Raw genomic sequence first — 23,095 nt, 5'->3', positions numbered from 1 at the left:
TGTAGTTTGACCCCCTTTGTTATAGTTCCATTGGAAGGTTTATGGATATTCCCCCTCATGACAATTGTTTGCATCATAAAAGCAATATTATTGCACACAATTTGGTGTCCATTCATTAAAAAAATGTAATTCTTTTTTTCTTCTCCCCTTTTCTCCCCAATTTCATGATATCCAATTGGTAGTTACAGTGTTGTCCCATCGCTGCAACTCCTGTACGGACTCGGGAGAGGCGAAGGTCGAGAGCCGTGCATCCTCCGAAACACGACCCAACCAAGCCGTACTGCTTCTTGACACAATTCCCACTTAACCCAGAAGCCGGCCGCACCAATGGGTCGGAGGACACCTTACACCTGGCGACCGTGTCAGCGTGCACTGCGCCCGGCCCGCCACAGGAGTCGCTAGTGCGTGATGGGACAAGGACATCCCTGCCGGCCAAACCCTCCTCTAACCCGGACAACACTGGGCCAATTGGGCGCCGCACCATGGGTCTCCCAGTCGTGGCCGGCTGCAAAAGAGCCTAGACTCGAACCAGGTTCTCTAGTGGCACAGCTAGCACTGTACATTCATTATTTTACGCACGCACGCACGAACGCACACACACACACCTGAACTCAGTATGCCCATACTCACCCTGCGTGATGAAAAAATAAGATATCATAGTAAATCCAAGCCCATACACCAGCCAAGCATGTAAAGTCATGGATGCAGCACAGGTGACGGTCTATAGTCAGAGGTAGGAGAAAGAAAGAAGAGACTTCCACTGTTCTCATCCAATATTCTACTGGGAAAGGAAGAGTAGAGAACCACTCCACAGCTTGCACAGCGTACACTCCACCTTAGCCTGAGACAAACGCACTCTCACACACACACCCTCACTCACTGAGAGAGAGGAGCCAGTGTGAGCCCAGTCAGCCACACAGGCAGAGGGGGGAGGGAAATAGATGAGTGAAGGAACTAAATAAATGAGCCTCCTTCAGCTGTCTGTGCACGTCTAGGGCACGAGAAGCAACAGCCAGATGCTTGTTGTTGTTGTAGGTAGTGTGGCTCAGTGGGGGGGGACACTGTATCTACACCTCTAATTCCTCTCCTGACTCACCTCCTCTTGTGGAGCATGATTCATTCCAAATTGATAATCCATGACTTCTAATATTAAGATATAACATTGTGTTAGTGCCGGCCTGCAAGGGTCAGACTAATGGTGTGACTATTTATCAACATACTTCTCTCTGGTCAGGTTATCGCTACTCTGTGTATCACTGAGTTTGCTCTGTGGAGAAATTCTATCTAATCAAGAATTAAAGAGTAAATCCTTTCTTAGAGACCGTAATGCTGGGGATAAGGCAGGCTTTGCAGTAAGCCTCTGTTCCCGCCCTACCCAAAGCCACATACGGTCAGTCTTGATAGATGACTGCCAGCAATGCTGTCACTCATATTGAGACATACACTAAGACGTAGATTTTCACATCCACGGTTAATTTACAAAACATTTGGAGAAAACCCTTCCTCTCTCCTGTGTAGTAGAATCTTGGTGTGTGTGCTCCTTTTGTGTATCCATCTATGTCGGTGTGTGTGTGAGTTGATCTGTAGTGTTTTAAGTGCCTATGTGTGTCAGTGTGCAGGTATGTTGCTGTGGTTGTGTCAGTGTGAGTGTCTCTGAATATATCACCCCTGTTAGGCTTCTCTGTTAGGCAGAATCATGTGGAGATCTCAGAGTGGAGGCAGAGTTAGGAAGGAATCAGGATACCTGTGAACCTCCATCATCAATATTTCCCTCAGATGTGTGCTCTGTGAAATCAGGAGACACTTCCCAGCTGAGAGCCATTTCTCTGTCAGTAGATTAAGCCCCATGTTGGCCTCTGCCAGTTATTTACAGAGCTGATGTAACGAGTGCGCTGAGAGTCGGGAAGAAAGTTCAGGGACTGAGTGTTTTAATAAATAAAAGAAACAATGAACACGAAACACAAACAATGCACCGACATGAAAACAGCATCAATAACACCTGAGGAAAGAACCAAGGGGAGTGACAGATACAGGGAAGGAAATCAAGGAGGTGATCGAGCCCAGGTGAGTGTCATGAGGCTCTGGTGCGCGAGACGATGGTGACAGGTGTGCGGGATAATCAGCAGCCTGATGACCTAGAGGCAGGAGAGGGAGTATACGTGACAGCTGAAATGGAAGGCCACAGTGTGTTTACCAAAACAATTGAGCCTTTTTCAGATACAGTGCATTCGGAAAAGTATTCAGACCCCTTTATTTTTTCCACATTTTGTTACGTTACAGCCTTATTCTAAAATTGATTACATTTTGGGGGGGGGGGGGGGGGGGGGGTTCATCAACAATATTGACACGCTACTCCATAACGACAAAGCAAAAACTGTTTTTTAGACGTTTTTGCAAAAACAAAATGTCTATCACATCTGCATAAGTATTCAGACCCTGTACTCAGTACTTTGTTGAAGCACCTTTGGCAGTGATTACAGCCTTGAGTCTTCTTGGGTATGACGCTACAAGCTTGGAACACCTGTATTTGGGTAGTTTCTCCCATTCTTGTCTGCAGATCCTCTCAAGCTCTGTAAGGTTTAATGGGTGTTGCTGCACTGCTATTTTCAGGTCTCTCCAGAGATGTTAGATCAGGTTCAAGTCCAGGCTCTGGCTGAGCCACTCAAGTACATTCAGAGACTTGTCCCGAAGCCACGCCTGTATTGTCTTGGCTGTGTGCTTAAGGTCATTGTCCTGTTGGAAGGTGAACCTTCACCCAGTTTGAGGTCCTGAGCGCACTGGAGCAGGTTTTCATCAAGGATCTCTCTGTACTTTGCTCCGTTCATCTTTCCCTCGTCTCCCAGTCCCTGCCACTTAAAAACATCCCCACAGCATGATGCTGCCACCACCATGATTCACCATAGGGATGGCGCAAGGTTTCCTCCAGATGTGACGCTTGGCATTCAGGTCAAAGAGTTCAATCTTGGTTTCATCAGACCAGAGAATCTTGTTTCTCATGGTCTGAGAGTCTTTACCTGCCTTTTGGCAAACTCCAAGTGGGCTGTCATGTGCCTTTTACTGAGGAATGGCTTCCGTCTGGCCACTCTACCATAAAGGCCTGATTGATGGAGTGCTGCAGAGATGGTTGTTCTTCTGGAAGGTTCTCCCATCTCCACAGAGGAACTCTGGAGCTCTGTCAGAATGACCATCGGGTTCTTGGTCACCTCCCTGACCAAGGCCCTTCCTCCTCGATTGTTCAGTTTGGCCGGGTGGCCAGCTATAGGAAGAGTCTTCGTGGTTTCAAACTTCTTCAATTTAAGAAAGATGGAGGCCACTGTGTTCTTGGGGACCTTCAGTGCTGCAGAAATGTTTTGGTACCCTTCCACAGATCTGTGCCTCGACACAATCTTGTATCGGTGCTCTACGGACAATTCCTTTGTCTTCATGGCTTGGTTTTTGCTCTGACATGCACTGTCAACTGACCTTATATAGACAGGTGTGTGCCTTTCCAAATCATGTCCAATCAATTTAAATTTACCACAGGTGGACTCCAAGCAAGAATGATCTATGGAAACAGGATGCACTTGAGGGGGGGGGGGGGGGTCTGAATACTTATGTAAATAAGGTGTTTCTGTTTTTAATACATTTGCAAAATGGTCAAAAAACTTTGCTTTGTCATTATGGAATGAAACTTATTATTCACAACGTACTAGCAACTAGCAAGATTGATGAGGAACAAAAATATATTTGATCAATTTTAGAATAAGGCTGTAATTTGGAAAATGTCAAGGGGTCTGAATACTTTCCGAATGCACTGTATAAATAAAGTGGTGAATACACAATGCATATAAATGTGTATAATTTTCACAAATAACACTGTAGTAAACTCCAATAAATCACTTCCTATAAATATCATAATATGACATTCAGATTTGCACATTGAATTACTCTTTTCCACCCTGTCCCTTTTCTCCCTGTCAGTCCCTGTGAATTTGTATTCTGGTGAGCTGTTTGAGTCTTTGAGTGATAAGGCTATAGAGAGCCGAGTGGGAAAAGGGTCCGGTAGTCCCACGGTGCAAGTCTCTTGAGAAGCTCCTGACTTATCTTATGGCACACAATGGCCCCTTTAAATTCCCAGAGGGAAGCCAAGCGGGAGTGAAAGGAATAGAGAAAGCTGCAATTAAAAAAGGAGCGAGTGAGAGAGAGCGAGAGAGAGCGAGAGAGATAGCGCAAGGGCCAGGCAGCCAAAAGAAACAACAGGAGTGAGAAGATGAACATAATACATAAAAAGTTAATTCTGCTCCCAGGCTTTAATTCTGGGTATATATCATCTTACACATCCCAGAAAGGATGAGACAGAAAATGGCCATTAAGTCTGATGTATTAAAAGTGCAATGCTAATCAGCAGTAATCCAACAGTGTTTGACCAAATACAAATGGGACTAACACATCTGAATCAAAACGGAGAGTATGAATTGCATGTAGGCTACAGGGGAAAGTATTGAGGGTGGTATTAAGTGTGGGTGACAGTGAATCCTCAGCTGGTTTCACTGATGTGAGACATCCTCTCTGGTCTGTCTCTAATAATGTCCTTTAGGGATAGTTTTTGAGCTTGTGTCACATGTGCCATGATGATCACCTTAATGCTGACACTAGCTGTGAGAGGAGCGGCTGGTGGCTTGAAGGGAAACAGCCTTTTAACGCTGGAATATCAAGTAATTGAAAGTTGACCGGATGCATGTGCCTGCAGTTTTTGCTAAGAAAGGTCTTCAAATCCAGATTCTCCTTATACAGCAAAGGGGTCATTTCAGAAAAGGGCTTAGCTTCCTTCAGATGTGGAAATGCAAGCAGTTCTGAATGTTGCTTATTTGCACATTAAATGATTCAGTGCATGGAAAATATGAATGTACTAGACTTTGGCCAATGAAACTTGCATAGCATACAGATCAAATGTATTTATTTGCGGCTCCATCAATTTTAGATGTACCGTGAAGGTGATAATGTAGTCAATGCTATGCTACACTAGCATACTGTAACCCAACACCATGGCAAGCCATAATATCCACAATCTGGGGGGGATGGAAAGCCCAAGCACATTTTCACTCTTCCTCACAGCATCTTGTTAGCCCATGGGAGGCTGAGATTATCACACAGGACGAGACTCGTAATCATCTGCACAATATACGTGGCATGAAAGCCAAAACAACATAGCACAGGTACTCACACGACCAACGGACTTTGGAACAATAATCGACAGGACAATGGTAAACAAAGGGCACATTTATACAATTACTAATCAATGGGAATAGGGACCAGGTGTGCGTAATGATAGTTCCGGAGGGATCCTTGACAGATGCAAATCCAACAGAGAGCATTCTTTGTCATTACACTCATAAACTTGATTTTCACTGAAGGTACTGGAGTGAGATTTTGAGACGAATCGTCAGTGTCTTATAACAGTGTCTGATGCTTTACCAGTAAACACGCCCGTCTGATTCGCCAGCAAGCTTGGCTCGTGATGCTAATTGGATGGTCTGTCTATTTTTATAAAGGTTAGCTGAGCGCAAGGCCTGGCTTTTAAATAATTACATTTGACACAGAAATGGCCGATCTCTGTTGAACCGAAGCTCTCATTTACAGGGTTAGCATTAGCCTTAGTTAAACCATCGATTTAACGTTCATCTACTCTCCAAATCTTACAGTACAGTCAACATCTGCACCACACACTGTCTGGGTACATATTCATTAAAGAAATAAAACCAGAGACATGTTGACATCTGTCTTCCTAATGGCCTTCATTGAATGTAAATTCACTGACTGACTGCTTTCTGAACCACAAGCCATATCCCTACCATACTAATGCTGCAATCTATCTCCAGTATCAGTCAGCACCATATGTATATCGTTTCCTTATGTACACTAATACAGATGTTAATGTAAATGTTTGACTGACTCACTGGTAAGGCAACCTATTTGTAAGTATTTATTATCAATGCTCCGGATCTAGTGGGAATAACAGAGGTGAAGCTTTACACAACAGTGGCAATGAGCTGCAACCATGCTGCATGCCCAGAGACATCCTGTATGACGCACAGGAGCATGAAAACTTTAGCTGCCTCATGAATAATGAATGCACATCATAATACAAATATAAGAACAAGGTAGGGAATGCAGGCAGGGATTGAGTGACATGTTTTCGATCCAGGGCTGGACTGACGGACAGTGAACGGAGACTGTGAGTTAAGGAGGTTGGAGCTAATATGCTGTGGGTGTCAGTCTGCCAAATGCCCTTGGGCAGACCCAGAAATGTTGCGCCCCCTGACAGTTCCCGAGGCCTTATATTCTAAACCACCAGTAAAGGTGGGGGAAATAGCTCCACGTTAGCGAGTGAGTAAGCTAGCCCTCGACACCGTGTGTCTCCATCAGGGCAGGTACTGTACCTGGAAACTTCCAACCGCCAGCCAACCCTCTGTGATGGAATATGAATGGGATCAGGGCCTGGATGATGCCATGGTGTTAACTTATTTACTACACTGGCTTCAAATAAACCAGCTTTTTTTGCATTTGGTATTCCACTTTATTGATATCATTACTGTACGTATAATCTCTCATGGGCAGACTACGTAAACGTATCGAGCATCTGACCCTATTACGCAAAATTTTAGTTCTGGGTTAACCGAGATTACTGTATCTACTGTAACATTTGTTGAGCTGTTGTGTTCCAGTCGCTCAAGTGAAGACAAACAAAACATGTCCCCCAGATGGAGAACAGGCAGAAAACCTGGTGGTTGCAAGTGGCAACATCTTCCTGTGCTGGCCCTAATGAGCAAATAACCATTAGGCTTCAATTTTTTTTTTTTTTTTTTTTTTTTTTTTTTTTTTTTTTTTTTTTTTTTTTTACCTTTATTTAACCAGGCAAGTCAGTTAAGAACAAATTCTTATTTTCAATGACGGCCTGGGAACAGTGGGTTAACTGCCTGTTCAGGGGCAGAACGACAGATTTGTACCTTGTCAGCTCGGGGGTTTGAACTCGCAACCTTCCGGTTACTAGTCCAACGCTCTAACCACTAGGCTACCCTGCCGCCCCGGGGGTTTTGGGGTTTTGATGTCTGACACAGCTGTTTGTGAGCAGCAGCTGGTCTAGTGTAGGGTGAACTTAAAAGTAAATGCTGATCTTGGGCCAGTTTTGCATTTTTCCCACTAATGTTTAAGGTTAGGATTTGGAGAGGGGATGCTGATCCTAGATCTGCAAATAGTGGAAACTTCACCCAGGAGCCAGTAGGTCCCATAGCTAGTGCATGTAGAATACCTTGATGACATCAAACAAAACAAAGTCAAAGGCAAGACTCAAGCAGGTTGGAGAGATCCCTAGTCAGTACTACACTGACCTCTAGCTTCAGTTGACCATTATAGGAATAAGAAAGGTCTATAACTGCAGTTTCAGCACTGGTCCCACTCAAAGACATGACCTTTATTGTTATGAATTTTGCCCTGAAGGCAGAACTGAGAGATTTCCGCTAGATTGGAAGCTGCAAAGTCAAAATGGTCTATATTATAAAAATTCATGAAAACAAAAATGAGCTTTTTGGTCCTAATTTAAGGTAAAGATAGCCGTGTGGTTAAGGTTAGGGTTCAAATCTAATGTTATGACTTTGTGGCTGTGCCAGCTAGTGACCACTCTGTAGAGCTGCCTCCAGGACAAGATTCATGACAATAAATGCCTACCTGCTGCTCAGAGGCTGTTATTGAAGCAAGAAATGCACCACAGGACAACCCTTGAGCAATTTTAGTTTTTGCATATTCTCATGTGGGTATGAAAAAGTAATTGCATTTTGTATCTAATCTTGTACCTTGGAGAATAAGCTTGTACCTTGGAGAATAAGAATAAGGACAGATCCTAGGTCAAAGAGCAGCCCTGGAAATACAGTTGTTGGTTGTGTTAATCTTGATCATATTACAGACTGAAAGGCAATAGTGGAATTAAATCTGTGTATTATATTGAAAGACCTAAATGTACCTTTGCTTATTGTTCATTTGAGTTGGTACAAAGATGACCCATGTGGTAACACACCATGTTGATCACTATTGGATAATATTGTAGGCCTACTGGGAATACATTATAATCCACAGATGGTGTAGTCCCATCTAGACGCCAGCTAGGGAAAACAAATGATAATCAAATACAGTAGGCTGTCTGAGAGGGTTTTTGGAAGGACCATTAAAAAACATATGGCCTTTCCAGATGACATAGGAGAGATTGCAGGTTTTAGTAAATAATTACATGTTGGCACATTCCATGTTTTCCAGAGAGACCCTCTCCAGTCTATTCATTTAATATATTGTTTGCTGGCTCTTCTCTGATTTCATAAACTGTGCCAATGACCAACACAACTGCTTATAATTGGCTCATTCATCCCCCCTCCTCTCCAGTGTAACTATTCCCCAGGTCATTGCTGTAAACGAGAATGTATTCTCAGTCAACTTACCTGGTAAAATAAATACAAATAAAAACACATGTCAGATGGTAGGTCTAGACTAGATCTATTTAAGTCAATTTGCTGTACATACATAATATACAGTAATAGTGTAATCTAAGCACTATGTATTTTTTATTCACTGTATATCATCAAAGTATCTGATGGCATGGCACATGACTTTAAATGGCTTGAATGGTTTAGTATATATTTTTTGTCACAAAAAATACTAACTTTATACATAGGGGTATACACATTTAAACAAAAAGACAAGGATTCACAGGCATTTGGGGTTTGCTTTGATTTACCTTTTGTTTTATAAAGCATTTTAAAATAAAGTTCAATTTTAAAAGTAAGAATATTTTCTTTTCTTTAGCCCACTTTCATTTATGCATGACATATTTACTATATATAATAGAGTCATTATGTACACTTTGTTCTGCTCCAAACCCTGATTATTAAATAAAAGTAAAACATTGATACATTTATCTAGGATACCAGACTACTCACAAGAAAGGGACACACTCTTTTCCCTCCATTTCACCCGGTGGGCGGTGCTATACGGCTAAAAGTCAAGTTGGGCGTGGGTGTAAGGACTGTGATGCTTGTTCGCGTTCAACCAATAACTTTCTGCCTGGGACCTCATTAATTAATTAATTTAGGGTTTATACTTTATAGTTTACAATTGCACGTTCATATTACTACATCATTTTGCTTCGTTTGAACTAACAATAGCTAGCTACCAAGTGGCTGGACCAGTTTTCTCAAAAGTGAACGATGTGTATGTATCATGAAGTTTTGCTTGCTATTCAGCCAACAACGTCAATGCAGCTATCAAGTCAATCCTCTAAATTCACCCGAATAAAATATCTGAAAGTGATCGTGACTAGATTTAATCTAATTTCGCTCTGAGCCAATAACGTCAATGCAGCTATCAAGTCAATCCACTAAATTCACCCGAATAAAATATCTGAAAGTGATCGTGACTAGATTTAATCTAATTTCGCTCTGAGCCAATAACGTCAATGCAGCTATCAATTCAATCCACTAAATTCACCCGAATAAAATATCTGAAAGTGATCGTGACTAGATTTAATCTAATTTCGCTCTGATTAGTTAGTCAACATTTAATAATACCTGTATATTGTCAATCACTAAAATGAATTGTTTGCGTTGCTGTTAATCTGATGGATTTTGCATTTCCTTGGTTTTATTTATTTGTTCAGGGGCCTATACATGAGGTTAATTGTACCATATTATCCTGGAGGCATATTTACCAGCCTGGTCTCATAAACTAAAGGCAGTGGTGTAAAAGTACTTAAGTAAAAATACTTTAGAGTACTACTTAAGTTGTTTTGGGGTGTATCTGTCATTTACTTTACTATTTATATTTTTGACAACTTTTCCTTTTACTTCACTACATTCCTAAAGAAAATAATGTACTTTTTACTCCATACATTTTCCCTGACACCCAAAAGTACCCATTTTGACAGGAAAATTGTCCAATTCACACAATTATCAAGAGAACATCCCTGGACATCCCAATTGCCTCTGATCTGATGGACTCACTGAACATAAATGCTTCATTTGTAAATGATGTCTGAGTGTTGGAGTGTACCCCTGGCTATCTGTCAATAAAAAATACAAATCAATTGTGCTGTCTGGTTGACTTAATATAAGGAATTTGAATATGTTAATACTTTTACTTTTGATATTTAAGTACATTTTTGCAATTCCATTTACTTTTGATACTTAATTAAGTATATTTAAAACCAAATACTTTTACACTTTTACTCAAGTAGTAGTTTACTGGGTGAATTTTACTTTTATTTTCTATTAAGGTATCTTTACTTTTACTCAAATATGACAATTTAGTACTTTTCCCACCACTGACTAAACGTAACATAGTATGGTTACAATAGAGAGAAGGTTAATTAAGGCAAAAACAAAAGTAGGGTTTTTGGTCAGGGTGGATGGATGGGCGTATACCGCAAACATCTAGCAACCCAAAGGTTGTATTCGAATCTCATCACGGACAACTTTAGCTAATTAGCAACTTTTCCACTACTTACTACTTTTTAGGTACTTTGCAACTACTTAGCATGTTTGCTAACCCTCCCCCTAACCTTAACCCTTTAACCTAACTCCTAACCTTAACCCCTATCCTAGCTAAAGATTACCCCCAAACTAACATTAGCATTAGCCACCTACCTGATGTTAGCCACAACAAATTTAATTTGTAACAGATCATAAGTTTTGCAAATTTGCAACATATTGTACGAATTGCAATTGGTAACATATACAAATTGTAATTTGTAACATATCATATGAAATGGAAGACAGACAGCCACAAATGAATACATACCATACGAAACATAAAATATCATACTAATCATACTGCCGGATGTAGGTTTACTATGTTACGTCTACCCCTGAGTCAAGGTTGCAGTCCAACCCATTCATGCACTCATTTGCTTGCTGAAATCTATCCCACCATGACATATAGAACCACCCACTGGGCTAAATGGAAACGAGTGGGCTCGTTTGAGCGGTAAGGCAAAAGAAACCGACTGTAGATGAGAGTCAAGGAGTGCAGTTGGGGGAGGTGCATCTGTGACAGCTGAAAGTCGGACACTGATGTTTTCCAACAGCAAGGCTCAGCGCAACATGGCAGTGTTGCCATTGTTTATAAAAGTTGTTCTTTATAATGTTTAAATAAACATGTCTCCAACACCCATATCACATACTCACAAACTGAAAATATAAGTGTGTATATTGTACAATCAATTTGTGAGAGATAAGGCCTCAAATATCATATTCATTTGTACATATCCACTATATACATGAATTGAGGCAAAGTTGGTTCCTGTTTCAGTCACGTCTTTGGTTATGTTTGCGTGGGTAAAACAAAAACACCCTAATGATAGAGCCTCCAACAATGTAGGTGATGGCTGCAGGATGAAGTTTGTGAAGAGCAACTGCAGAAACTTGCAATAGAATGAATTCAAAACATCATGACCTTTGAACCCATGATTTTTATAGTGTTCATGCAGTCGACATGTATGTTCAAGTTGGCAGGGGTGGAAAAAGTACCCAATTGTCATACTTGAGTAAAAGTCAAGATACCTTAATAGAAAATGACTCAAGTTAAAGTGAAAGTCACCCAGTAAAATACTAATTGAGTAAAAGTCTAAAAGTATTTGGTTTAAAATATACTTAAGTAAGTTTATTTAAGAAGAATGCCCCTCTCCCCACAGGTGTGATTACTACTTCTGAGGGTTTAGAGCTTGAGGCAGTCACCTCATGCAAGTACTTGGGAGTATGGCTAGACGGTACACTGTCCTTCTCTCAGCACATATCAAAGCTGCAGGCTAAAGTTAAATCTAGACTTGGTTTCCTCTATCGAAATCACTCCTCTTTCACCTCAGCTGCCAAACTAACCCTGATTCAGATGACCATCCTACCCATGCCAGATTACGGAGACTACATTTATAGATTGGCAGGTAAGGGTGCTCTCGAGCGGCTAGATGTTCTTTACCATTCGGACATCAGATTTGACACCAATGCTCATTATAGGACACATCACTGCACTTTATACTCCTCTGTAAACTGGTCATCTCTGTATACCCATCACAAGACCCACTTGTTGATGCTTATTTCAAATAAAATAAAATTGTATTTGTCACATGTGCCAAATACAACATGTGTAGGCCTTACCGTGAAATGCGTACTTATAAGCCCTTAACCAACAGTGCAGTTCAAGAAAGAGTTAAGACGTTTTTTACCAAATAAACTAAAGTAAAAAATTAAAAAGTAACACAATAAAATAACAATAACGAGGCTATATACAGGGGCTACCGATACCGAGTTAATGTGCGGGGGTACAGGTTAGTCGAGGTAATTTCAACATGTACGTAGGTAGGGGTGAAGTGACTATACATAGATAATTAACAGTGAGTAGCAGCAGTGTGAAAAACAAATGGAGGGGGGTTGTCAATGTAAATAATTTGGTGGCCATTTGGTTAATTGTTCAGCAGTCTTATGGCTTGAAGCTGGCTTGAAGCTGTTAAGGATCCTTTTGGTTAAATACTTGGCGCTCCGGGACCACTTGCCGTGCAGTAGCAGAGAAAACAGTCTGGAGTCTGACAATTTTGGGGGATTTCCTCTGACACTGCCTATTATATGGGTCCTTGCTACCATGTTGTTGTCATGTTGTGTTGCTACCATGTTGTGTTGTCATGTGTTGCTGCCTTGCTATGTTGTTGTCTTAGGTCTCTCTTTATGTAGTGTTGTCTCTCTTGTTGTGATGTGTGTTTTGTCCTATATTTAAAAATATATACATATATATTTATCCCTGCCCCCGTCCCTGCAGGAGGCCTTTTGCCTTTTGGCAGGCCGTCATTGTAAATAAGAATTTGTTCTTAACTAACTTGCCTAGTTAAAAAAAGGTTAAATAAATAAATAAATAAGTATCTAAAGTAAATGTAATTGATAAAATGTACTTAAGTATCAAAAGTAAAAGCATGAATCATTTAAAATTCCTTATATTAAGCAAACCAGATGGCACCATTTTCTTGTTTTTTTTTTAAATGTACGGATAGCCAGAGGCACACTCCAACACTCAGACATAATTTACAAACAAAGCATTTGTTTTTAGTGAGTCCTCCAGATCAGAGCCATGGATGTTCTCTTGATAAGTGCGTGAATTGGACCATTTTCCTGCCCTGCCAAGAATTCGAAAGTACTTTTAGGTGTCAGGAAAAATGTATGGGGTAAAAAATACAAAATTTTCTTTAGGAATGTACTGAAGTAAAAGTAAGTTGTCAAAAATAAAAATAGTAAAGTAAAGTACAGACACAAAAAAAACTACTTAAGTAGTACTTGAAAGTATTTTTACTTAAGTTATTTACACCACTGCAAGTTGGACCATTTTTATCCCCAAATTGGACCATTTTTACCCCCCCCCCCCCCCCCCCCCCCCCAAGAACGAAACGTCAAGAGAAAACACAATGACGTCACGTCATGCGCCGACGCAGGATTCTGACGTGAAGAATCTCACCTGTTTCAAAATGCCTGCTTTCTGTGTTGTTGTCATGTGCTGAGTTGCTGATTTATTGGCAAGCACCATTTGTTTTTTTTTTTAAATATTCTAACAATATCAAAGCGTTGAACAAAGTTAAACAAGTTAACGGTGCAGAACTTATCGCAATGGCTCAAAGAAAGAAGAAGCTGATGAAGAAAAATATACACATTGGCCACCGGGAGCATGACGAGTCGGATGGTGGGGACTTCGAAGTTGCTGCTAAAATAGAACCATTTCATGTTTATGTTATTGTAGCTAGGTAAACAAACGTTCCGCTTACCTCCGTTAATAAACGTTTAGCAACAGAGACCATCGGGGTTGTCACTAGTTGCCACAAAGTCAAAATTGTCTTTGGTAAAAACTAATGAAAACAAATATTTTTGGGGGGTCAGTATTTAAGCTTAGGCATAAGGTTAGCATTGTGGTTGGGGTTAATTCTAGGGTTATGTTTAAAATCAGATTGTATGAAGAGAGATTGTGGTAATAGGTGGGGTTTAGCCATTTGTGGTTGTGTAAACTAGTGACGACCCAGAATCAGCGTAATAAATATGCCTCTTTTGTGGGTCTTTGTAATGTCAGGTCTAGAATTGATTTATTGCCAATTACATGAGAATTTTAAAGTCATGCTAGATTTGGTTTTGAGTGTGATATGATTATGAGCTTATCCATCTCCATAATGACAATGTTATTTTATGTAATATGTTTTTCAGCCTGGAAGACAGTTACCTCGGTTCCCTGGAGCTTCATCAGAGTGTCTGTCTGATGTGGAACCTGACACCAGGGAGCTGGTCAGAGCTCAGAACAAGAAGAAAAATAAGTCTGGGAGCTTCCGGTCCATGGGTAAGAAATTGTGGTAGGCTTACCTGTAGGCCATCTTTTTGAGACAATTACAGATTTTATACAGCAATGTGTCCTGTGTATGTCCTAACCTCCATATTTTGGTAATTGCAGGTCTCAGTTACCCAGTTTTTAAAGGGGTCATGAAGAAGGGGTACAAAGTCCCTACTCCAATCCAGAGAAAGGTATGCAATTGCCCTTGGATCTTTACATTTCACTGATATATCAGGTAGATTATTTACAAGACCTCTCTCTCCTCCTTTCAGACTAGCCCAGTGATTCTAGATGGAAAGGACATGGTTGCCATGGCAAGGACAGGCAGTGGGAAAATAGCTGCGTTCTTGGTGCCCATGTTTGAGAATGTACAAAGGCCCCCCAGGCCCAGACAGGGGCCAGGGCTCTCATTCTGACCCCCACCAGAGAGTTGGTGCTGCAAACCATGAAGTTCACCAAAGAGGTCAGGATAGGCTTTTCATAGTCTATTTTTCATCCACCATTTTACACTATAATATACATATTTGTACATAAACTAGGGCCAAGACGATAACCGTATTGCGATAGTCATTAGTATCGTGACAAGGAAACAATCCACAAAGCGGATTTCACTTCTTTAGGAAAACAGCCATAATGTTGGAAAAGCATGATCCATTTTTCAAGCTATAGCGCACAATATTTTACATACAGCGGGTTTTTAAAGGCCCAAAGAGTTGTCTGCTTCATGTTTTCATTTTTGCATTGAAAAAAATATTGCCATATTGGTAACGTCACAGCCCTATTGTATTTAAAATAAATGTAAATGGGGTTAATCTTTGTCATTTTTTTAGGGACAGTATGTTTTGTTCGTTGGGCAGTACCAGAAAATAGTAACTATTCATTTTATTGTGTTTCAGTTGGGGAAATTCACTGGCCTTAAGACTGCTTTGATCCTTGGTGGAGACAGGTATTATTAATTAAATCTTCAGTCTTGTTGTGTTGAAAATTGTTTTTGTGCTTACAAGCATCAACTGTACATCTCGTTTCTTTTCAGAATGGATGATCAGTTTGCTGCACTTCATGAGACCCCAGACATGTATGTACACTATGGTTTTCACAATGTACTGCTGTAATTTGCTATAATGCAATTTGAAGTTATAATAAGGTTGTAGTTTTTGTTCTGTGCTGTTGATTTGAGTTATGTCTTCTGCCTACAGAATTATTGGTACCCCAGGTCGTCTGATGCATGTTGTCATGGAGATGAACCTGAAGCTACAGAGCGTGGAGTACGTTGTGTTTGACGAGGCTGACAGGCTGTTTGAGATGGGCTTTGCTGACCAGCTCCAGGAGATCATCCGGAGGCTTCCAGACAACAGACAGACACTGCTGTTCTCCGCCACCCTGCCCAAACTACTGGTGGAGTTTCCCATCAATGGCAATCTAAAGCCCACCCACAACCTATGCGTTCTTGTGAAGTCTTTTGATATTGAGTTGTGTAGGCAAGATGTGTCGTGCTCTGAAAGGATTGTGTTTTGTGCAGGGTTGGCGGAGCCAGTGCTGATTCGTCTGGAAGTGGACAGCAAGCTGAGTGAGCTGCTGAAGGTTAAGCTAATAGACTCGCTAAAACCCACATTCATACAATTTGAAGTTTGGTTACACTCAGTTGGATTCCCTTAATGTGTTGAAATGTGAAACCTGTGTTTGAGTCAATGACATAATATAAAAGTTGTAGCATAACATTGTATTTTCTCCTCTCCCAGCTGTCGTTCTTCCACCTGAGGATGGATGACAAGCCGGCTCTGCTTCTCCACCTGCTGAGGAATGTGGCGACGCCCCAGGAGCAGACAGTAGTCTTTGTTGCCACCAAACACCATGTGGAGTACCTCAGAGGTGAGAGCCTCGTGAATAGAAGGAGAAGCTAGTCATTGAATAAGGTTTGGTTGTCCTCAGCCTTGTACCTTGTTTTGAATGTAACTCTGTGTTACCCTATGGTTAGCTGCTGTCCTCTGAGGGCGTGGAGTGTGCCTACATCTACAGTGCCCTGGACCAGACTGCCAGGAAGATCAACATTGGTAAATTTTTCCCCCGCAAGGCCATGGTGCTGGTTGTTACAGACGTGGCTGCTCGTGGTATAGACATCCCCCTGCTGGACAACGTCATCAACTACAACTTCCCCTCCAAAGCCAAGCTCTTCCTGCATAGAGTTGGTGGGTAACACCAACAACAGGGGGAGCATTAGAACTATAATATGGCCAACATACTGTTTTAGGTTATCTTGAATTGTAACTTATGTACGTTGGAAAGAAAGGCCAATGACAACCATCTGAGTCAATGATATATAGTGTAATGAAATTAAATGAAATTCACCTTCCTCACCATTGTCTCATCTGTGGTTTTTCAACCCCATGTCGAGTTGCACGCGCAGGAGGCCGCGGTGGCGCTGCCTACAGCCTGGTGTGTACAGATGAGATACCTTTTGTCTTTGACCTCCATCTCTTCCTAGGGAGACCCCTTCAGCTGGATACACCTGACCATCAGCAAGGTACCAGCACTGGACATAAACATGTCATACACAGTGTGGGGGAATGGAGCCATTGCTCACCCCTGCAATTGTTTTATCACACTTGTTTTCTGTCATGGATACTCAATTCTCTTGCTTACTTTCATATATTTCTTTCTGTCCCTTCCTCATGCCTCTCACTCACTCTATCACTCTCTTTCTCCATCTCCTCTTAATTTCTATTTTTCTCTCCCTCCAGAGTCGGACGGTGTGTTTGGTCGTGTTCCCCAGAGCATCCTGGATGATGAGGAGTCCCAGCTGATCACGGCCCATTAGAGCTCTCATGAACTGCAGAACCTGCGCCGCATAGAGGACAACGCCTACAAGCAGTAGGCATCAGAAACACAAAGTAGGCATCAGAAACACTTCGGAACAGTTTGTGCATATTTTGTGACGTTTTCGGACTGTTCGAGTACAATTTTTTTCTTTTCTTAGGCAAGCCAAATTTCGGTATCCAAGTCTACGCCCCTTCGTTGGTCATTGGTCAACAGTAGGGATTCTTCAATTAAGTATTTGTTGTCATTCAATGATAGACTACTTGTTTTCATGCAAAGTTTTTCACTTGAGAAATACTTCACTAAAACATCTTAGATGTAAAATTCCGCGACTAAGATCTCGGCAAAAAATGTCAGAATTAATAAACGTCAGAATTAATGACTGATTTCTTGTTATTTTATCTAGTTTGAGGAAGTACAGTGCCTTGCGAAAGTATTTGGCCCCCTTGAACTTTGCGACCTTTTGCCACATTTCAGGCTTCAAACATAAAGATATAAAACTGTCTTTTTTTGTGAAGAATCAACAACAAGTGGGACACAATCATGAAGTGGAACAACATTTATTGGATATTTCAAACTTTTTTAACAAATCAAAAACTGAAAAATTGGGCGTGCAAAATTATTCAGACCCTTTACTTTCAGTGCAGCAAACTCTCTCCAGAAGTTCAGTGAGGATCTCTGAATGATCCAATGTTGACCTAAATGACTAATGATGATAAATACAATCCACCTGTGTGTAATCAAGTCTCCGTATAAATGCACCTGCACTGTGATAGTCTCAGAGGTCCGTTAAAAGCGCAGAGAGCATCATGAAGAACAAGGAACACACCAGGCAGGTCCGAGATACTGTTGTGAAGAAGTTTAAAGCCGGATTTGGATACAAAAAGATTTCCCAAGCTTTAAACATCCCAAGGAGCACTGTGCAAGCGATAATATTGAAATGGAAGGAGTATCAGACCACTGCACATCTACCAAGACCTGGCCGTCCCTCTAAACTTTCAGCTCATACAAGGAGAAGACTGATCAGAGATGCAGCCAAGAGGCCCATGATCACTCTGGATGAACTGCAGAGATCTACAGCTGAGGTGGGAGACTCTGTCCATAGGACAACAATCAGTCGTATATTGCACAAATCTGGCCTTTATGGAAGAGTGGCAAGAAGAAAGCCATTTCTTAAAGATAACCATAAAAAGTGTAGTTTAAAGTTTGACACAAGCCACCTGGGAGACACACCAAACATGTGGAAGAAGGTGCTCTGGTCAGAATGAAACCAAAATTGAACTTTTTGGCAACAATGCAAAACGTTATGTTTGGCGTAAAAGCAACACAGCTGAACACACCATCCCCACTGTCAAACATGGTGGTGGCAGCATCATGGTTTGTGCCTGCTTTTCTTCAGCAGGGACAGGGAAGATGGTTAAAATTGATGGGAAGATGGATGGAGCCAAATACAGGACCATTCTGGAAGAAAACCTGATGGAGTCTGCAAAAGACCTGAGACTGGGACGGAGATTTGTCTTCCAACAAGACAATGATCCAAACATAAAGCAAAATCTACAATGTAATGGTTCAAAAATAAACATATCCAGGTGTTAGAATGGCCAAGTCAAAGTCCAGACCTGAATCCAATCGAGAATCTGTGGAAAGAACTGAAAACTGCTGTTCACAAATGCTCTCCATCCAACCTCACTGAGCTCGAGCTGTTTTGCAAGGAGGAATGGGAAAAAATGTCAGTCTCTCGATGTGCAAAACTGATAGAGACATACCCCAAGCGACTTACAGCTGTAATCGCAGCAAAAGGTGGCGCTACAAAGTATTAACTTAAGGGGGCTGAATAATTTTGCACGCCCAATTTTTCAGTTTTTGATTTGTTAAAAAAGTTTGAAATATCCAATAAATGTCGTTCCACTTCATGATTGTGTCCCACTTGTTGTTGATTCTTCACAAAAAAATACAGTTTTATATCTTTATGTTTGAAGCCTGAAATGTGGCAAAAGGTCGCAAAGTTCAAGGGGGCCGACCGAATACTTTCGCAAGGCACTGTATGTACTGGCTACGGCATCGCAAGATGTTTTTCAAGCACACCCGTTGGGCTAGGCGCCAGCTGTAAGGACGCATGAGGAAGCCTTTAGATGACTGACCTAGTAACTACTTTACCAGTGCACTTTAATGTGGGATTTTAAATCAATGAAGTTACTGTCTCAGTGGATCCTCATCAGATCTAGGGTTCTCATGAAAATCACACACATATGCTCCCTTACTCTTGCTATGATATTAACCCACATTGCTTTGGTCTATTTTCAGGGTCAGGCTTAGAGAAAATGGAACTGGAGCGCCTTCAAATAGTGGACTGCATTAAGGACTACAAGGCTAAAGCTGTGAGTTTACATCGGAAATATATATTGGAAGCCATTCTCTATGAATGAATGAATGAATGAATGACTAACCTGTAGTAATACTGTTTAAACGACCACAGCACCTTTTCTCCAGACAATCTTTGAGATCATCTCGAACAGCAAGACCAACGCCAGCGTGGGGATGCGAGCCAAGCGTTCTAGGGACACGGCTGGTGGATAATTTCACCCAGAAGGTGGTGGTTCTGGCTGCAGAGGGCAGGTATCATGTTCCTGTCACTGCTCTGCCCTCCACACACCACACGACAGACCAGGAGGACAGTGAAGAGGAGGACCTTCAGGTTAGCACTAATACTCTAAGTATCCATCTACATGGTATAAAACCTAGCATGTACGTGTTCCATTGCAAGTCAATAATAGTGAATAGCACCACCACAGACAAAGTAGTATCATATTACCAATTATGCTGTACTTCTGTCATTTCTCCACCAGGGGGTGTTCTCTGAGGTAGTGGGGGGGGGGGGGGGGGGGGGAAGCCCCAGGGCGAGGTGGAGAGGCCAGACAGTAAGAAGGCCAAACAGACTGGCCACGGTGAGAACTACATCCCCTACAGACCCAAAGACTTCAACTCTGAGAGAGGGTATGAGGAAGGCTGACTACACAGTCCATTCTGCTTTACAAAATACCTAAATAGTCATTCTGTGAATGTGGGATAATGGTGATATAACTCTGTGTTTGTTTGCAGACTGAGCCTGGGAACCGAAGGCATAACGTTTGAGCAGCAGGCTTCTACTGCTGTACTGGACCTGATAGGAGACAGACTCAACCAGCACAAACACACGATGAAGTGGTAAGAAGGAACACCATGAGACACACACACCATGCAACCTCACCTGACATATAAATCATCTCTCTGCAGAGATCGCTAGAGAAAGCGCTTTGTCAAAGAAACAGGAAAGGAGGCAGACCAGAAGAAGATGAGAACAGAGACGGGACAGATGATCAAGAAGAACTTGTATCCTTTTTGTCATCACAAACTGGTCTTTACTGATGAAAGCTATTAAAAAGGAAATGACAACACCCTCAGCTTACCGGTAAGTCCTCACTTGTAATTCTAAGGATGTTCCATCTCCTTGACCCTGTTTCTCAGCTATGAAGAGTGGAAGAAGAAGTACAAGGTGGATGACTGAGGGGGTGGAGATTCAGATGGAGAGGCTGGAGGCAGAGGAAGGAGGTGTGGAGGTAGGAGTGCACTTCATCAGAAGGCTCTAGCTAGAGTTTGGATCAGTTGTTTGTGATGGGTATGATGTGGGGTCTGTAAGTAAAGCAGACATTGATGCATCCCTTTGGGACATTCTCCAAGCTCCAGTCTTTGGGCTCTACTACTACCTAAGATCTATTCCAAAACACTTAGAAAAAAACTAGAGCAATGTCCAGTTTGATGTACTTTCAAAATTGCCATGTTTCTTTCAATACATCATGATAAAATAATGCTAAACAATTGAAATGCTTCCCTTCTCTTCTCTAACCCTGTCTCCCTCACCTCTCTTCCAGGCCGAGGCAGGCCAGACCAGGGCCGAGGTTGCCCATCCCGGGGGCCCAACTCCCAGCCCCTGGGTCCCCCAGGCCAGCTGGGGTGGAGGCTTCCGGGGCCCGCGCTCAGAGCTGAAGAGCTGTGACCAGATCCTAAAGCAGCGCTGGAAGACAGAGAAACAGAGGTTCCTGCAGAGTGGCGGCTTGAAGAAGCTCCGGGGCATGGGCAAGCAGCGCCTCAATGACCAGAAGAAGTTTGGCTTCAGCCCTGATGTCCACAAGAAGGGCCAGATGAAGAGACTCTGAGGGAGGGGGTGATGAATAGATGATTGATGTGGAAAAAGAGGTAGTGAGAGTTGGAAGAATTGACGAGAAGATGAGGCAATGGATGGAGAAGCTTTGGATCCCAAGTTGGAGGGATATGGAAGGTGGATGTCAATAGTTTAAAGTTGCCTTTCTCTCCATGACCCCCCTACATCTGGACTGGTCGGTCAGTGCATATGTAGGAAGAGAAACACGCCGAGAAAGCCATTTGAGACTATTGAGATGCAGCCCAAGGGGTGCTTGCAGAGCTTTGTGTATGGCACTGCAGTGTGGTGTCATGGGAAGATCCGTGTCCACATTTTGTGTGCCCCTAGCCTGGGTGTGGACTGCATGACGGGGCTAGAGCGATTTGAAACTTGTATTTTGCAGATCTATTTGCATCAACCTATCCAGATGGATTGCCATGTCAATATATTTGTTTGTGTATATTATTAATTCAAAGCTAAAGTGTGATTGTGTTATCTGTGACTGTCATTCTTTATTATAAAGTCCTAGGAGGAGCAGAGAAACTCGTGACACGAGGTTGTACAAAGCTGCCCATTGTGCAGTGTGAAATTAATTTCTGTTTTTTCTGGGCAGTCGAACAGTTCGATGAGGTCAACCACATTTGTGCAAAGAATAACCTGCCAGTCTACCAGAAGGTGTCAGTAAAGCCTAGAGAGAGGTCTGCCAGAGGAACTTGGGTCACTACCAACATGTTTTCATTTCAGACATCTGTATTCATTTGACCCAGCTGACAGCGGAGCAACCAGAGGGGTGTTGAGAGATTGACTCCGGGACAAGAGTGGGGTGGAGATGGAGGTTCACTAGAATAAGGAGAATTGGGGAACGTTTCTGTCAGCAAAGAGCCACAAAGCCAACGTCCCGCCTCCCATCGCTCGGCTATAAGATAGCTGTGTTCTAAATACTTAACAGGACATGTTTGGGAAAGGGCTTTATAGTCGAGGGAGAAGTAATCTACACGATCAAAACTCTTTCTTCAAAACATGTTTTTTTTTTCTTCTTTTTGTTACATTTTAATATACTACAAAAGTATTCATTTCATAAATGAATACACTAAAACATACATTAGATAAATACAGTCAGAATGTTTTTTGCAGATCATCCATATCCAATTGTTTTTGTTGACTGTAGCCAACACTGAACTTTACATACAGCATAGTTTATGTACAGAATATGTGAAGTTGAACAAACTAACCAAACCTATTTGCTGTGGTCCCTTTTTCAACTTTACAGGAAAAATATATATGTAACTTACCCTAAACCTAACAACAGGGTCAGAGATGCAGTGTGTTTTGAAGTCCTGCCATTGTACTACAGAGCAAGGGAGCTGACGTGACTGGAGAAACCCACTCCATCTGGATGTGGTTAGATGCAAGTTGTTTGATGATATGTGTACATGCTATCACACGTTATCTATGGTCAAAGTTATCTGTAGGCCAGCTCTGCCCGAATGAAGATTTGTGGCTTCCATTTCTGTTTGTGAATTTTCTCCAAGGAAAATGAAGACGGCTGCTAGGTACAGTGCCTTTGGAAAATGTTCTCGCCCCGTGACTTTATCCACCTTTTTGTTGTGTTACAGCCTGAATTTAAAATGTATTCAATTACCAAAAAAGTCACTAGCCTACACACAATACCCCATAATGTCAAAGTGGAATAATGTTTTTTTTTTTTTTACATTTGTACAAATGAATTACAAATGA

General features: G+C 41.8%; 1 pseudogene; it reads left to right on the top strand.

Moving 5' to 3' along the window:
- The first annotated feature begins 13,492 nt into the window (after positions 1-13,492).
- On the top strand, positions 13,493-22,790 carry LOC110523591 (annotated as a pseudogene).
- Positions 22,791-23,095: the final 305 nt, after the last annotated feature.

Source organism: Oncorhynchus mykiss, chromosome 5 (assembly GCF_013265735.2).
Source record: "Oncorhynchus mykiss isolate Arlee chromosome 5, USDA_OmykA_1.1, whole genome shotgun sequence".
Classification (NCBI taxonomy): domain Eukaryota; kingdom Metazoa; phylum Chordata; class Actinopteri; order Salmoniformes; family Salmonidae; genus Oncorhynchus; species Oncorhynchus mykiss.
Note: the sequence above shows the minus strand (reverse complement) of the source record. Positions and strands in the feature narration are given on the sequence as shown.